This window comes from Somniosus microcephalus, chromosome 9 (genome assembly GCF_052327205.1).
Source record: "Somniosus microcephalus isolate GS21.2 chromosome 9, FLI_Smic_1.0, whole genome shotgun sequence".
NCBI lineage: Eukaryota > Metazoa > Chordata > Chondrichthyes > Squaliformes > Somniosidae > Somniosus > Somniosus microcephalus.
In genome coordinates this window covers 65,195,210-65,210,297 of record NC_140995.1, presented here as the reverse complement: position 1 = coordinate 65,210,297, position 15,088 = coordinate 65,195,210, and the positions used below count along the sequence as shown (strand labels likewise).

At 47.1% G+C, this 15,088-nt stretch overlaps 1 protein-coding gene across 2 annotated transcripts in view; it reads right to left on the bottom strand.

Moving 5' to 3' along the window:
- Positions 1-14,440, bottom strand: part of gng4 (guanine nucleotide binding protein (G protein), gamma 4) — a 40,840-nt gene extending 26,400 nt beyond the window's left edge. Inside the window, exon 1 of one of the 2 annotated variants that reach the window (XM_085996711.1) lies at positions 13,629-14,440. The gene's annotated coding sequence lies outside the window, so the exon portion shown is untranslated. The remainder of the gene's footprint in view (positions 1-13,628) is intronic. The other variant, XM_085996712.1, reaches the window with a different exon arrangement.
- Positions 14,441-15,088: the final 648 nt, after the last annotated feature.

Genomic DNA, 15,088 nt, shown 5'->3' with positions numbered 1-15,088 from the left:
ACTGTAGTACCGGCAGTAACCACACCGGTATATAAGCTGTGCGCATGCCTCTGTACCCCAGTCTAGAAATTACCCTCCTCCAGTAAAGACCTGTTATTTGTTTATGTACAGCATCCGTGTAATTATTTATCCACTGAACCACGGATCTAACAGTGGCGACGAGTGTTGATGCGAATCTACCTGCAACATAAAATTTTTTTTTTTTAAAAAGTCGAGTCCAGGAACACGGGCGTCGACCGCGAGCAACCGCCCAGCAGTCAGGCAGAGATCCAACTTCGCTGGGGAGGCTGTGGAGAGCCGGGCTTGGTTCCCCAGCCACAACGAACAGTAAGAGACCGACGACAGGTCCAAAGCAGACCCTTCCCGAGCAGCGGCGGCTGGAGCCGACCGACGGCAGAGAGAGAGAGCCGGGCAGCGTCGACGGGGTAAGAAAGAGGGTGAAGAGAGCAGGGCGCAGCCGGGGGTTGATCACCGAGCGGCGTCGAGGAAAAATACTGCAAACCAGAGAGAGGGTAAGAAACAGCCGGGTTCTAGACTGAGCGGCGTCGACAAATATCAAGAGAAGAACGCGCATAGCACAGCCAGTGATCACGGGCTGATCAGGGTCCGCGGGGCGAAGCAAGGGGAGACGCCATTGAGCCGCGGAGAAGCAGAGAGAGCGCGGGAGGCGCCATTGAGCCGCGGAGAAGCAGGGAGAGCGCGGGAGGCGCCATTGAGCCGCGGAGAAGGAAGAAAGAGCGCGGGAGACGCCATTTTGCGAAGCCGCAGCGGAGAAGACGGGCGAGCGCGGGAAGGAAGGAAAGCGCGGGAGACGCCATTTTGTGCCAGCGGAGAAGAAGAGGAAGCACGGGAGGCGCCATTGGGGATAGTAAACGCACAACTAAGGATGCTGAAGAGTGGCAGTATCTCTACGTTCGACAATGAAGTCGAAGATTGGGCGACATATGTGGAACGTATTGAGGTGTACTGCAGGGCGAATGAAGTGCCAGATGCTAATAAAGCACTGGTTCTGTTAAATTCCATGGGTGCAAAAACTTATGGGTTACTGCGAAATCTAATAACCCCAGAGAAGCCGGTAAACAAGAATTTTCAAAGCATAGTAGAAATCCTACAGGACCACTTAAACCCCACACCGCTGCTGATAGCAGAACGATTTAAGTTCCATAAAAGGAACCAACACAAAGACGAAAGCAATGCTGAGTACCTAACGGAACTGCGCAAGCTATCGAAATACTGCCAGTTTGGAGCGGGACTAGCAGACACATTAAGGGACAAGTTTGTGTGTGGGCTACAAAGTGAAGGAACCCAGAAACGGCTTCTATCAGAAAAGGACCTTACGCTGGACAAAGCTTTCAATATGGCAGTATCACACGAAGCAGCCGCAAGGGGCGCTGCAGAGATACAACGGAGACCGCAAGAATACGGCACCAACGAAATGACCTATGGAACAGGGAAGTGCTATCGCTGCGGCAGAACAACACATGACCAGAAAGATTGTTGGTTCAAGGACCAAGTGTGCAGACAGTGTGGGAAAGCAGGACACATAGCAAGAGTCTGCAGGTCTGGGAAGAAAACCAACAGTAAGAAATCTCCACAGGAGAAGTACAAAAAGGTACACCAGGTGATGGACAGTGGTTCAGATGAACAGAAAAGTGACACAGACTCCGGAAGCAAGGAGCTGGGTTGTCTGAAACTACATAATGTAACCGAAATGGAGGATCACCAGACTATCTGGGTTACACTCAAGATAGACGGAGTCCAAGTGGAAATGGAATTGGACACAGGATCAGCTCTAACAGTCATAAATCAAAGAGACTACAAGCAGCTATTTTCACACATACCCTTGAAAGCTACAGAGATTGTCTTGAAGACGTATACGGGGCAAAAAGTCTACCCCAAAGGAAAAATAAGGGTGAAAGTGACATATATCCATTTAGGTATTTCCTGACCTTAAAATATGTATTACCAAATGGAGGACCACCACTGCTAGGACGTGAATGGATCCGGAAGATACATTTAGATTAGCATTCCATACAGGCACTGAAGGTGGAGGGCAAAAAGAATGACGACGTCACACCTGGACGACTGTCAAAAATGCTAACTGACGCAAAAGAAGTGTTCCAGGAGGGACTAGGAACACTAAAAGGAATAACAGCAACAATTAAATTAGAGGATAATGCAAGCCCAAAGTTTCTGAAGGCCAGACCAGTGCCTTATGCGATCAGACCAGCGGTTGAAGCAGAGCTGGAAGTGTTGGAACGTTCAGGAGTACTGTCCAAAGTGGACTGGAGCGAGTGGGCTACACCCATCGTTCCTGTAATGAAGAGGTCGTTGAGTAATACGCCTGGGGAACCAAAGAAGGTCCGCATCTGTGGGGATTTTAAGGTGACAGTGAACCCAGTCCTTCACACGGTGCAATATCCGCTTCCACGAATTGAGGATATTTTTGCCTCGCTATCTGGTGGTAAACGCTTCACCAAAATTGATCTAGCCCAGGCGTACTTGCAAATGGAGGTAGAAGAAGCTTCGAAACATTACCTTACGATCAACACCCATAAAGGTCTCTATCAATACAACCGGCTGGTGTTTGGAGTAGCCTCGGCTCCGGCTATCTGGCAAAGGGCGATGGATCAGGTCCTGCAAGGGATTCCAGGGACCCAGTGTTATTTGGACGACATCTTGGTCACGGGCGAAAATGACGGTGATCACCTCGCTAACTTGGAGAAGGTGCTCGCCAGATTAAAGGAATATGGGCTACGAGCTAATCGCCACAAGTGCGAGTTTTTCCAGAAACAGATCTCGTATTGCGGCCACGTCATCGATGAAGAGGGGTTACTACATAAGTCCCCTGACAAGATTGAGGCAGTAGTCAAGGCTCCAGCACCGGAAAATGTGTCACAACTGAGGTCGTTCCTCGGGCTGGTAAACTATTACCACAAGTTCTTACCAAATTTGTCTACGGTATTACACCCGCTGAACACCCTACTGCAAACAGGGGTACCATGGAAGTGGGATGACGAACGTAGACGAGCTTTCCAGAAGTGTAAAGAATTGATCACATCAAAAGAGGTGTTGGCCCATTTCAACCCAGCACTACCAATTCATTTGGCATGTGATGCATCACCCTACGGCATTGGAGCGGTGCTGTCGCACAAATTCCCAGACGAGTTGGAGAGGCCAGTAGCCTTTGCGTCTCGGTCACTAACCTCAGCCGAGCGCAACTACGCCCAGATTGACAGGGAGGCCCTCAGCCTAGTATGGGGAGTAAAAAAATTCAACCATTATCTGCATGGGCAGAAGTTCACCTTGCTGACTGACCACCAACCACTTGTCTCCATCTTTAATCCTAAGAAGGGCGTGCCAGTAATGACTGCACAGCGGTTACAAAGATGGTCCCTGTTTCTAGGGGCGAATCAATATGAAATAGAATATAAAGGCACGAAACAGCATGGGAACGCTGATGGGCTATCGCGCCTGCCACTGCCTATGGTGGAGGAAGCACCAGCAGTGGACCCTAGCGAGATATTTTATTCGTCGATAATTGAACGATTGCCAGTAACAAATGCGGATATAGAGAAGGAGACCCGCAATGATCCGACACTGTCACGGGTATATGAATTGACGGTGAGGGGATGGCCAACACATGGCGACTCACTGTTGCCAGCATTCTCATCCAGAAGAGAACAGCTGTCAGTATGCCAGGGGACAGTGATGTGTGGATCCAGAGTGGTGATTCCACCCAAGTTAAGGGAGAGAGTGCTAAAGGAGCTACATGAAGGTCATCTGGGGGGAGTGAAAATGAAAAGCCTTGCTAGGGCTTATGTGTGGTGGCCGGGAATCGATCAACAAATCGAAGACCTAACTAAGAGCTGCTTAGGATGCCAGAAGGTCCAAAATGCACCACCACATGCCCCTCTACACCCATGGGAGTGGCCCTCCTCTCCATGGCAACGGGTGCACATTGATTTCGCTGGTCCATTCATGGACTCAATGTTCTTAATAGCAGTGGATGCTCATTCAAAGTGGCCTGAGGTGATAAAGATGTCTTCAACCACTACAGAGAAAACGATTGCAGTCCTACGGACCATATTTGCCCGAAACGGTTTGCCAGAGCAGATCTGCTCTGATAATGGACCACAGTTTGTGTCCGACAAGTTCCAAAAATTCATGAAAAGGAATGGGGTAAGGCATTACACATCCGCCCCGTATCATCCAGCCACCAATGGATTGGCTGAGAGGTTCGTACAAACCTTTAAGAAGACGATAAAGGCCATGTGCGACGAGGAAATTCCACTACAGCATAAGATGGACAATTTCTTATTAGCCTACCGAAACGCGACACATGCAGTTACCAACCAGACCCCGGCCATGATGTTCTTTAACCGAAGGTTGAGATCTCGTCTGGACTTGCTCAGACCAAATGTGCGAAGAAATGTTGAGGACAAACAATTCCAGCACATCAACGAGAAGCCGACAAGGAGCTTCAATGTAGGGCAACCAGTCTTGGCCCGGGACTATCGAACAGAGAAGTGGCAACCCGGAACGATATGTACAAGGCAGGGGCCATTAATGTACACAGTGGATGTCGGGGAGAACATTGTGAGACGCCACGTCGATCAGATCTTAGCGTCACAGGAAGGCGTCAACCCCATGTCTCGAGTACCTGGGGATGAACCCGACATATCGGTAGCATCTACTTCAGACCCAGTAGCAGTGGAACCCGATGAATTACCCGATGAAAAGGGGTCAGAATCGCCTCTGCACCAAGAACAAGAACCTCCGGAAAGGCGCTATCCCGAAAGGGTCAGGAAGCCGCCCCAAAGACTGAATCTATAAATGGACTTTTGTTATTGAATGTACTTGTAAAAATGTAATTGTTATTTGAATATTAAGGGAGGAATTGTAGTGTATGTGCTTTAAGTCAGAACTACTTTTTACAGCTCCTGTATACTGTAGTACCGGCAGTAACCACACCGGTATATAAGCTGTGCGCATGCCTCTGTACCCCAGTCTAGAAATTACCCTCCTCCAGTAAAGACCTGTTATTTGTTTATGTACAGCATCCGTGTAATTATTTATCCATGAACCACGGATCTAACAGAAACGAAGTCCCGTCTTCACACGGAGAACACCGTCTATCGTGTTGTGTGGCACTACCACCCTGCTGAATGGGATAGATTCAGAACAGATCTAGCAGCTCAAAGCTGGGCATCCATAAGGTGCAGTGGGCCATCAGCAGCAGCAGAATTGTATTCCACCACAATCTGTAACCTCATGGTCCGGCATATCCCTCACTCTACCATGACCATCAAGCCAGTGGACCAACCCTGGTTCAATGGAGGCGTGTAGAAGAGCATGCCAGGAGCAGCACCTGGCATACCTAAAGATGAGGTGCCAACCTGGTGAAGCTACAACCCAGGATTACCTACATGCTAAATAGCATGCTATAGACAAGAGCGATCCCACAACCAATGGATCAGATCAAAGATCTACAGTCCTGCCACATCCAGTCGTGAATGGTGGTGGACAGTTAAACAACTAACGGGAGGAGGCAGCTCCATGAACATCCCCATTCTCAATGATGGCGGAAACCAGCACGGAGTGCAAAAGACAAGGCTGAAGCACTCGCAACCATCTTCAGCCAGAAGTGCCGAGTGGATGATCCATCTTGGCCTCCTCCCGAGGTCCCCACCATCACAAAAGCCAGTCTTCAGCCAATTCGATTCACTCCATGTGATATCAAGAAACGGTTGAGCGCACTGAATACAGCAAAGGCTATGAGGCTAGTCGACTAGGCCTATATTCTCTAGAGTTTAGAAGAATGAGAGGTGATCACATTGAAACATACAAATATCTTACAGGGCTTGATAGGGTAGGTGCAGGGAGGATGTTTCCCCTGGCTGGGGAGTTTAGAACCAGGGGTCACAGTCTCAAAATAAAGGGTCGGCCATTTAGGACTGAGATGAGGAGAAATTTCTTCACTCAGAGGGTGGTGAATCTTTGGCATTCTCTACCCCAGAGGGCTGTGGAGGCTCAGTCACTGGAGTATATTCAAGACAGAGATCGATAGATTTTTGAATATTAGGGGAATCAAGGGATATGGGGATAGTGCAAGAAAGTGGAGATGAGGTAGAAGATCAGCCATGGTCTTATTGAATGGTTGAGCAGGCTCGAAGGGCCAAATGGCCCACTCCTGCTTCTATTTCTTATGTTCTTATGTTATGTTCTTATGGGCCCCGACAACATCCCGGCTGTTGTGCTGAAGACTTGTGCTCCAGAACCAGCCGCACCTCAAGCCATACTGTTCCAGTGCAGCTACAACACTGGCATCTACCCGACAATGTGGAAAATTGCCCAGGTATGTCCTGTCCACAGAAAGCAGGACAAATCCAATCCGGACAATTACCGCCCCATTAGCGTACTAGCAATCATCAGCAAAGTGATGGAAGGTGTCATCGACAGTGCTATCGAGCAGCACTTACTCACCAATAACCTGCTCGCCGACGCTCAGTTTGGGTTCCACAAGGACCACTCAGCTCTAGACCTCATTACAGCCTTGGTCCAAACATGGACAAAAAAACTGAATTCCAGAGGTGAGGTTAGGTGAAGTGAGAGAGACTGCTCTCGACATCTAGACAGCATTTGACCGAGTGCGGCATCAAGGAGCCCTAGTAAAATTGAAGTCAATGGGAATCAGGGGGAAAACTCTCCACTGGCTGGAGTCATACCTAGCACAAAGGAAGATGGTTGTGGTGGTTGGAGGTCAATCATCTCCGCCCACGACTTCGCTGCAGGAGTTCCTCAGGGCAGTGTCCTAGGCCAAACCATCTTCAGCTGCTTCATCAATGACCTTCCCTCCATCATAAAGGTCAGAAGTGGGGATGTTCGCTGATAATTGACAGTTCCATTTGCAACTTCTCAGACAATGAAGCAGTCCGTGCCCGCATGCAGCAAGACCTGGATGACATTCAGGCTTGGGCTGATAAGTGGCAAGTAACATTCACGCCACACCACCCCGACATTCAACGACATTACATTCACCGTATTCCCCACCATCGACATCCTGGGGGGGTCACCATTGACCAGAGACTTTACTGGACCAGCCACATAAATACTGTGGCTACAAGAGCAGATCAGACTCGGCGAGTGACTTACCTCCTGACTCCCTAAAGCCTTTCCACCATATACAAGGCACAAGTCAGGAGTGTGATGGAATATTCTCCACTTGCCTGGATGAGTGCAGCTCTAATAACACTCAAGAAGCTCAACACCATCCAGGACAAAGCAGCCTGCTTGATTGGTGCCCCATCCGCCACCTTAAACATTCACTCCCTCCACCACCGGCGCACTGTGGCTGCAGTGTGTACCATCTACAAGATGCACTGCAGCAACTCGCTAAGGCTTCTTCGACAGCACCTCCCAAACCCACGACCTCTACCACTTAGAAGGACAAGGGTAGCAGGCACATGAGAACACCACCTCCAAGTTCCCCTCCATGTCACACACCATCCTGACTTGGAAATATATTGGCTGTTCCTTCATTGTCGTGGGGTCAAAATGCTGAACACCCTCCCTAACAGCACTATGGGAGCACCTTCACTACACGGACGGCAGCAGTTCAAGAAGGCGGCTCACCACAACCTTCTCGAGCAGTTAGGGATGGGCAATAAATCATGGCCTTGCCAGTGATGCCCACATCCCATAAACAAATAATTTAAAAAAAATTGAAACAGAGAAAGGTGCAAAGCTCTGGGAAAGAGCTGGGATAAATTTTGGATTTCTTTGGAAAAGAGGCGACTCATACATGATGGGCCGAATGGCATCGTTCTGTGCAGGGAGGCTGGAGTTGTACTCCAACGATGAGGCGGTGGAGGGAAACTCACGGTGAAAAAACAAAATCTGATTTAAAAACCTGTTTTCTTTTTGGTCCTCAAAGCCCAGGTCAGGTCCAGGACAAGTTTTTTTAGTTCTGTGACGTAATCAAGGATTCCTGCTGACTGCTGATGTGACTCACCTCGCAGAGGAATGACACATAGCCACGTAGGTGCTATTGTTTTCTGGAGATGGCCAGAAAGAAGGTCTCAAGTTATTGAACTAGCTCCCTTCCCATCAATTTCTGCACACAGACTGCACTGTGGAGCTGGAGCAGTCAAGCATGTGCTCATATCAAGGATGCTGCAGGGACCCAGTGCTGAACTCTGAAACAATTCCAGCTTTTAAATGTCAGGACTTCAATCTTTGTTGCCTTTCCATAGTCAAAATGGATGGCAACACAGGAGGAAGTTAATAAACATAATTGCATGCTTCAGCAGAGAAACACTTGCAGCCATTGCTACAGAATCACAGAAACCCCACAGTGCAGATAGAGGCCATTTCGGCCCATCGAGCCTGCACCGACACATATCCCACCCGATCCCCGTAACCCCTACACCAACACATATCCCACCCTATCCCCGTAAACCAACGTATTTAATCCCCCTAACACTAAGGGTCAATTTATCATAGCCAATCAACCTAACCTGCACATCTTTGGACTGTGGGAGGAAACCGGAGCACCCGGAGGAAACCCACGCAAACACGGGGAGAATGTGCAAACTCCACACAGACTACCTCCTTTATTGTTCCATAATGCCCCTTTGTAATAAGCTGTCTGGGTCGGTGAAGATTCCCTCCCTTCCCTCCCCCCCCCCCCCAGTTATTACCTTCAGATATTCTTTTAAAAACTTGGATTTTGAACTTGAAATCTATTGCGGTGTCTCTGACAAACTATTAATCTTTCTATTGATTCTATTCAAAATACACCATCATTGATGGGGTTAGATGAAGTAGGGTGGGAGGAGGCTTCTGTGAAGCATAAACACTGGCATGGACCAGTTGCCGAACGGCCTGTTTCTGGCTGTATAAATTATGGGGGTGATTTTAACCCTACTCACTCAGCAGAAACCTGGCAGGTGGGCAGTTAAAAATCTCCCTGGCTCTTACCTGTCCAAAAGCTGCCATGATCACAACATCTGCAATTTAACCTGCTCTCCTGAGCAGGCAGCAAGGACACATGCCCGGAGCCAACAGGGTCCTTCTTTACATATACATGTTGCGGCCCAATGAAATAATTGAGACCAACTGTAATTTTAACTCAGGCCTGAGCAGGGAATCCACCTGTTTACGTTTAATGTCTATCCAGCTTCTTGGTCACTGAACCAATATATACACACATTTACTCAAACTAATAACCGCAGTGTTCTCGCACATTAAATTGCACTGGGTCAGTCGTATGGGAACCCACTGCACAAAGGACTCGAGTTCCGTCCTAACAGTAAATGTGTGGCAGATCTGATTTGAGCAGTTAGACAGACAGTGCATGGTGTGCTTTGTGTGTGGATGAGCCCCTTCCTGGGTTCCTCAGCTTCCCTCTACACCCTGCAGGACACCAAGTCTGGAGATTTGATAATTACTGTCAGCTCAAAACGTGCAGCAGAAATGTTCAAAGGAAACATCTGCCTTCAGTCCTGTTAAAGTCAGGAGAGGCAATTAGCACCACAGGGAAGAGAAGCGAGCGAGGGGGAAGAATCACTTGCTGGGCGTGTAGCACTGCTGGAGTCTGCCATTAGCTTCGATTTAAAAAAAATAACCTTTTATCTGTGCATCAAGATCCGGCGCCCCAAAGATTTCAGTTGACGTGGCTGCAGATTAGTTCCGATTGGATCTCGCTTTCTAGTGATGAGAGCCCAATACAGTTCCTCACAGCCGCCAGCATTGAGGACCTGCTCACTCTCCCTCTACACAAAATGGAAGGGTGAATCCAAACTAAAACACAAGTTAAAACTCAGATTAACATTCCTTTTAGTTCTTTGATGTGGTAATACAGTAAATTATAATTTCTATTAAATAGAATTACATAAAGTTACAGCACAGGAACAGGCCATTCGGCCCAACTGGTGTGTGCTGGTGTTTATGTTCCACCCTACTTCATCTCACCTTATCAGCATATCCTTCTATTCCTTTCTCCTTCATGTACTTACCTAACTTCCCCTTGAATGCATCTATGCCATTCACCTCAACCACTCCCTGTGATAGTGAGTTCCACATTCTAACCACTCTTTGGGTAAAGAAGGTTCTCCTAAATTCCCTATTGGATGGTGAATGGACAGCTACAAACAGCAGAGGTTAGGAGCATCTCTGGGCCTGAGGTTTACAAACAATCTCTTGACTCTGCTCAGATCCTATTGATGCGTCCCCTTGCTGTGTATTTCAACAAAGACTTGATTCATACTCGGCAGCGTTATATATTAGAACAGCCATGGCTCAGTTGGTAACACTCTCACCTCAGTCAGTAGGTTGTGGGTTTAAGTCCCACTCCAGAGACTTGAGCGCATAATCTAGGCTGGCATTTCAGTGCAGTACTGAGGGAGTGCTGCACTATCAGAGGTGTTGTCTTTCAGATGAGACATTAAACCGAAGCCCCATCTGCCCTCTCAGGTGGATGTAAATGATCCCATGGCACCATTCGAAGAAGAGTAGGGGAGTTCTCACTGGTGTCCTGGCCAATATTTATCCCTCAACCAAAATCACTAAGACAGATTATCTGATCATTATCACATTGCTGTTTGTGGGATCTTGCTGTGCGCACATTGGCTGCCGCATTTCCTACATTACAACAGTGACTACACTTTAAGAGTACTTCATTGGCTGTAAAACGCTTTCGAATGTCCTGAGGTCATGAAAGATGCTATATAAAATTTATTGTAGAGAAATATGAGGTGATACATTTTGGTAAGAAGAATGAGAGGAAATATACATGTTAGTGGAGCAGAGAAACACTTAGGGATTTCAGATAGAGTACTTTAATAGTGGGAGGACAAGTTAATAAAGCTGTGAGAAAAATTATGGGATCCTAATTTATAAATAGGGGTACAGAGTGCAAAAGGCAAAGGGGTAATGTGCTAAGCATTGGTTAGGCCACAGTAAGAAGCCATTGCCTCCGATCCCTAGCCACTGACTCTATCCCTCTTCCTGGCCACTGTCTGAGGCTGAACCAGACGGTTTGTAACCTCAGTGTCTTATTTGACCCCGAGCTGAAATTCCGACCCCATATCCTCTCCGTCACCAAGACTGCCTACTTCCACCTCTGTAATTTCGCCCATCCCCACCCCTGCTGCTGAAATCCTCACCCATGCCTTTGTTACTTCCACATTTGACCATTCCAATGCTCTCCTGGCCAACCTCCCACCTGCCATCCTCCGTAAACTTGAGCTCATCCAAAACTCTGGTGTCCATACCTAACTCGCACCAAGTCCCGTTCACCCATCACACCTGTGCTCGCTGACCCCTTGCACATCCCTGATTTCCATCGCTCCACCACTGGCGATAGTGCCTTCAATTGCCGAGGCGCCAAGCTCAGGAATTCCCTCCCTAAACCTCTCCACCTCTCTCTCCTCCGTTAAGACGCTCCTGAAAACCTACCTCTTTGACCAAGCCTGTCCCAATATCTCATGATGTGGCTGGTTGTCAAATTTTGTTTGATTACGCTCCTAAGGGCCATATGACCTTTTACTACATTAAAGGTGCTATATAAATGCTATTTGTTGTAGAATATTGTGTCGAGTTTTGGACGTCTTTCTTTAGGAAGGATGTCAAGGCCATAGAGAGGGTGAAGAAGAGATTCACTAAGACAATCCCATGGATGAGTGGCTTTCGTTATGAGGAGACAAGAGAGAAACTGGGGCTCTTCATTAGAACAAAGATGGTTTAGAGGAAATCTGATTGAGGTGTTCAAAGTTATGAGAGGTTTTGATAAGGTAAATAGGGAAACCTATTTCCACTGGTCAGAGATTGAGTAACTAGAGGGAATCAATTTAAGAGTCATCTCCAAAAGCACAAAGGGAATGGTCAGGAGAGTTTATTTTCACACAGAGGATCGTTAGGACAGGTAACACCCAAGCAGAAACACTGGGGGAATTACACAGCATGTACAGCACCCAGGTCTGTGCTGGTGTTTATGCTCCACACGAGCTTCTTCATCTCACCCGATCAGCATAACCTTCGATTCCTTTCTCCCTCATGTGTTCATCTAGCTTCCCCTTAAAGGCATCTATGCTATTCACCTCAACCACTCCATGTGAATACAAGTTGTTGTTGTTGTGGTAGTTTGTTATTGTGAGCTTGAATATCTGGTGTCTCAAAACAACAAGCTCTTATCTTTAGAGTCAACCGTGCACCCCACCATGGATGGCCGTGCCTTCAGCTGCCTCAGCACTTGTCTCTGGAAAGCCCTCCCGATGTCCTGTCACTTCTCGAAAAACCTCAAAACATCTTTTCGGCCAAGGTATCGGTCTCCTGTTCTCACTTTCCTATCCTGCCTCGCATCCACTCCTGAGTCCATTTTATCTGATTTATTTTTGCACTTCCCATGTGGTTAAATATTTGAAAAGAAAAAAAATTACAGGTTTGTTGGAAGAGTGAGGGAATGGGACTGTGGATGGCTCTTTGAGAGCTGGGACAGGCACAATGGGCCGAATGGCCTCCTGTGCTTTATAATTCTATGGTTGGATCAATGTGATTTTGTATGAGTGTGTGCGTAACTGAGTATTTGTGTGAGTGTAAGCGAGAGAGTATTTGTGTGTGTGTGTGTGTGTGTGTGTGTGTGTGTGTGTGTGTGTGTGTGGCGCGTGATGGAAAATGATGTCAAGAGTAAGAAAATAAATGATTAGAGAAAGATCATCAAATACAACCCAGTAATAAAAAAGTCAACATGTTAAAAGGTAACATTTAAAAATGGAATCACCATGGAAAAAAATTCAGTACTGGTGAAAAAAAGTGTTTTTGGTGGGGTGGGGGTCACAGCACAAACACTCAGACTTCAGCACTAAACTGGTACATAAATTATCAAACTCACCCGGAGAAGCCATTAATCCCAGTTAGTGTGGGAAACTGAAAGATTGACAGTGATGCAGGAAGGGCTCTTTTCCAAGGCTGGCGAAGAGGCAATGCTGGAGCAGGGTAGAGACAGCTGTGCTCTGGAGGAGGCCTGTGCTACACCTGACCTGGGAGTGCTTGGAGTGCATGATGCAGACACTGGCTCACAAAAGTGCACAAATATTCCATTTCTCTTCCTCACAAAATTCATTTCAAACAAAAATTCAAATTAAGCACTGATTATCCTAAGAATATTGAAGTCTCATTACCCACAACTGGAAGTAAAACACGACAGTAATAAATCTATTGGAGATGGATGATTGTAATACTGAAGCAGGCAGGCAGCAATAAAGGCTGAGCAGGAGGTCCAGCATCTGGGGACATAGGTTGCTCAATGAGGAGATAAAATATCCACCAAAAAGACCTTGCCTCCCCCTTTTCCACATCTGCTTTATATGTGGCTGATTTCTTCCACTTATTAACCCCCAATTTTCCACATCTGTCTGAAAACCACTGGTTTTTTACTCCAGCATTTTGAAAATGAATGAAAGGGTGGGGGAATGGAGCAGGAATTTCAACTGTGGTTTGTAAACGGCTTCTTCCACTGAACAATAAAACACAGATGAAAGCTTTAGTTGAGGCTGAGGAGGTGTAAAATGAGCATGTGAGCAGACAGATGTTAAGACAACCCGCTCTCCCTTTCAGAAAGGACTTACCCCGACACCTCGCAGGTACTGGTTCCCCACACGGCCGTTTCTCGCAACGAAATCCTCGTCCCAGAGCAGCGTTGTTCTTTAACAAATGACATCAACACCCTGAACCTATGCGGTCCAGTCACTCAGATTCTGCCAGACATGATCATAGGCATTTTCCTTTCACACCAACATGCTGCTCCCTGCTAGAAATATGAAAGCAAATCACTTTCACGCTGGAAACGCTGCCCGTCCGTCGTCTTCTGTGAGATCTTATTGGCCCCTTTTCGGATATTTTAAGACCAACCTCGGCCAGCTTGTGATGAGGAGGAAGATCCTCAGAAGTAAAAGGGGGGAATCTACATCAGAGAATGTTCCAAACCGGTCAGGAGAAAGGGGGAGCTCACACACAAGTAGAAAGACGTCAATTTTTGCAGTCGATTACAGTCCCATTTTACTGTTTTATGTACGGAATGAAAGTGATTTTTACCAGTAAATTATACACAACTAAAACCACCATGGTTGTTAGAAATATTCATTTAAAATGGGGGTTTAGTCTTCCTTTCTCTAAAGATGAGCTGGCTGTCTTTGCTTTCACTGCTTTGTTGTGTGGTCATATAGAAATGAGCGCGGCTCCTCTACGGCCTCCCCTCCTCACTTCGGATTGAAGCAGGTTTGGATCAAATACTGAACCTCTTCTCCATAACTCAATCCACGTGAGACAGCTCCACAGTGCCTGCCTATGTAGCAGCATCTACACCTTCCTTCACCAGACTGAAGCCCCACTCTCATCACTTTGTACCACAAATCTTTAAGACACAGAACTGTCCTATGGTTGCCAACCCTCCTGGAATGGGGCCATGGATCTCCCGGGTGTTGCTGACTCCTACGCTCATTCTGTAGGAATGTCTAGTTCCTATCCAAAAGACTGAGGTCCACTCAGGCGATCAAATCAACGAGGTTTAATGAAAAGTAAGAGAGTTTAACATAACTACAGGAGAACATTGAATATAGGTCGTGTCAGTTCGGAGGCTCCACGAGGACTGCTAGGGCGGTCCCGTGGCTGACGTCATGACGTCATCACGTTTTTTCCGCCGGTCGGGGATCACATGATGAACGGCATGACGTCATCGCGTTTGCCCGCACTATTAAAGTGATCGCGCTCTGTACATGTAAACAGTGAAAACAAAGATACAGACTCAGACTGCAGCCAACATATTATTAAAGGGAATTATATACAATTGATTGGAGTCCCTTAGTGGCTCTGCCACAATTCCATATTTATCTCCAAGACCACCCTCCCGCTATGCTCTATTACCTGGAAATACTCAGCAGGTCAGGCAGCATCTGTGGAGAGAGACACAGAGTTAACGTTTCAGGTCGATGACCCTTTGTCAGAAACATTTTCTGTTTTTATTTCAGATTTCCAGCATCCGCAGTATTTTGCTTTTGTATGCTATATTTCCTGACCGGTTGTCATATTT